Source organism: Alexandromys fortis, unplaced genomic scaffold (genome assembly GCF_014885135.2).
Source record: "Alexandromys fortis isolate MF-2015 unplaced genomic scaffold, M_Fortis_MF-2015_v1.1 scaffold_285, whole genome shotgun sequence".
In the NCBI taxonomy this organism is placed as follows: Eukaryota; Metazoa; Chordata; class Mammalia; order Rodentia; family Cricetidae; genus Alexandromys; species Alexandromys fortis.
The window spans coordinates 124749-128278 of NW_026068191.1; positions in this window are offsets into that span (position 1 = coordinate 124749).

Genomic DNA, 3530 nt, shown 5'->3' on the forward strand with positions numbered 1-3530 from the left:
AACTGTATTCTTTTAAACACTGCCTGGCCCGGCTAGTTCCAGCTTCTTATTGGCTAGCTCTTACATATTGTTCTAACCAATTTCTAGGATTCTGTGTAGCCCACGAGGTGGCTTATCAAAGAAGATCTTAACCTGTGTCTGTCTGGAGTGGGAGAACCATGGCGACTCCTCACTCAGCTTCTTTCTCCCAGCATTCTCTTCTGTTTTCTCCACCCACCTATGTTCTAACCAATAAAATGGGCCAAGGCAGTTTCTTTATTATAATTAACCAATGTCCTTCCTCCATCAGAGATGATAGAGAAAATGAGGAATGAAGTGAGTTTTGTTTGTTTGTTTTGTTTGTTTTTTTTATTGAAAAAATTTCCGCCACTTTCCAGCTTCCCATTTTTGTCCCTCTCCCCCCACTCCTCTCCTTTTTTCTCTCCAGTCCAAAGAGCCGCCAGGGTTCCCTGCCCTGTGGGAAGTCCAGGTTCTCCATCCTCCATCCAGATCTAGGAAGTTGAACATCCAGACTGCTTAGGCTCCCACAAAGCCAGTACATGCAGTAGGATAAAAACCCAGTGCCATTGTCCTTGGCTTCTAATCAGCCCTCGTTGTCCGCCTTGTTCAGAGAGTCCAGTTTTATCCCATGATTTTTCAGTCCCAGTCCAGCTGGCCTCAGTGAGCTCTCAATAGATCGGCCCCACTGTCTCAGTGGGTGGGTTCAGCCCTCACGGACCGGACTTCCTTGATCATGTCCTCCCTCCTTCTGCTCCTCATTTGGAGGTTGGGAGCTCAGTCTGGTGCTCCAATGTGGGTCTCTGTCTCTATCTCCATCCATCGCCAGATGAAGGTTCTATGGTGATATGCAAGATATTCATCAGTATGGCTAAAGGATAGAGCCATTTCAGGTTCCCTCTTCTCAGCTGCCAAAGGAACTCACTGGGGGCATCTCCCTGGACACCTGGGAGAGCCTCTAGGGTCAAGCCTCTTGCCAACCCTAAGATGGCTCCCTTAATTAGGATATATACTTCCCTGCTCCCATATCCACCCTTTCTTTATACCAACCATCCCATTCCCCCAAGTTCCTCCCATCTTCCCCTTCTCACTTTTCTCACCCCATCTCCCCTAACCCCATCCAACCCCATCCACAAGATCCCAATTTTTGCCTGGCAATCTTGTCTACTTCCAATATCCAGGAGGATAACTATACATTTTTCTTTGGGTTTACCTTCTTATTTAGCTTCTCTAGGATCACAAATTATAGGCTCAATGTCCTTTATTTATGGCTAGAAACCAATTATGAGTGAGTACATCCCATGTTCATCATTTTGGGTCTGGCTTACCTCACTCAGGATAGTGTTTTCTATTTCCATCCATTTGCATGCAAAATTCAAAATATCATTGTTTTTTTTACCGCTGAGTAGTACTCTAATATGTATATATTCCACACTTTCTTCATCCATTCTTCCATTGAAAGGCATCTAGGTTGATTACAGGTTCTGGATATTACAAATAATGCTGCTATGAACATAGTTGAACAAATGTTTTTGCCATATGATGGGGCATCTCTTGGGTATATTCCCAAGAGTGGTATTGCTGGGTCCTGGGGTAGGTTGATCCCGAATTTCCTGAGAAACCACCACATTGATTTCAAAAGTGGTTGCACAAGTTTGCATTCCCACCAGCAATGGATGAGTGTACCCCTTACTCCACAACCTCTCCAGCAAAGGCTATCATTGGTGTTTTTGATTTTAGCCATTCTGACAGGTGTAAGATGATATCTCAAAGTTGTTTTGATTTGCATTTCCCTGATCGCTAAGGAGGTTGAGCATGAACTTAAGTGGCTTTTGGCCATTCGAACATCTGTTGAGAATTGTCTGTTCAGTTCAGTGCCCCATTTTTTAATTGGGTTGATTAGCATTTTAAAGTCTAGCTTCTTGAGTTCTTTATATATTTTGGAGATCAGACCTTTGTCTGTTGCAGGGTTAGTGAAGATCTTCTCCCAGTCAGTAGGTTGCCTTTTTGTCTTAATGAGAGTGTCCTTTGCTTTACAGAAGCTTCTCAGTTTAAGGAGGTCTCACTTATTCAATGTTGCCCTTAATGTCTGTGCTGCCGGGGTTATACATAGAAAGCGATCTCCTGTGCCCATATGTTGTAGAGTACTTCCCACTTTTTCTTCTATCAGGTTCAGTGTGTTCAGATTGATATTGAGGTCTTTAATCCATTTGGACTTGAGTTTTGTACATGGTGATAGATATGGGTGTAATTTCATTCTTCTACAGGTTGACATCCAGTTATGCTAGCACCATTTGTTGAAGATGTTTTCTTTCTTCCATTGAATACTTTTAGGTCCTTTATAGATAATCAGGTGTTCATATGATTGAGGGTTAAAATCTGGGTCTTCTATTCTATTCCATTGGTCGACTTCTCTGTTTTTATGCCAATACCAAGCTGATTTCAATACTGTAGCTCTGTAATAGAGTTTGAAGTCAGGGATGGTAATGCCTCATGAAGATCCTTTATTGTATAAGATTGTTTTGGCTATCCTGGGTGTTTTATTTTTTCATATAAAGTTGATTATTGTCCTCTCAAGATCTGTGAAGAATTTTGATGGGACCTTGATGGGGATTGCATTGAATTTATATATTACCTTTGGTAGAATTGCCATTTTTACTATGTTGATACTCCCAATCCAAGAGCAAGGGAGATTCTTCCATTTTCTGGTATCCTCTTCAATTTCTTTCTTCAAAGACTTAAAGTTCTTGTCAAATAGATTTTTCACTTCCTTGGTCAGAGTTACCCCCAAGATATTTTATGTTATTTGTGGCTATCGTGAAAGGTGATGCTTCTCTGGTTTCCCTCTCTGCTTCTCTATCCTTTGTGTATAGGAGAGCAACTGATTTTTTGGACTTGATCTTGTATCCGGTCACATTACTAAAGGTGTTTATCAGCTGTAGGAGTTCTTTGGTGGAGTTTTCAGGGTCACTTATGTACACTATCATATCATCTGCAAATAACAAAAGTTTAACTTCTTCCTTTCCAATGTGAATCCCCTTGATCCCCTTGTGTTGTCTTATTGCTATTGCTAGAACTTCAAGCACTATATTGAAGAGGTATGGAGAGAGTGGACATCCTTGTCGTGTTCCTGATTTTAGTGGGATGACTTTAAGTTTCTTTTCATTTAATTTGATGTTAGCTGTCGGCTTGCTGTATATAGCTTTTATTATATTTAGGTATGACCCTTGTATCCCTAATCTCTCCAAGACCTTTATCATAAAGGGATGTTGAATTTTGTCAAATGCTTTTTCAGCATCTAATGAAATGATCATATGGCTTTTTTCTTTCAGTTTATTTATATGATGGATTACATTGATAGATTTTCATATGTTGAACCAGCCCTGCATCTCTGGGATGAAGCCTACTTGATCATAATGGATAATTTTTCTAATGTGTTCTTGGATTCAGTTTGCCAGTATTTTATTGAGAATTTTTGCGTTGATGTTCATGAGTGAGATTGGCCTGTAATTCTCTTTCTTGGTAGAGTCTTT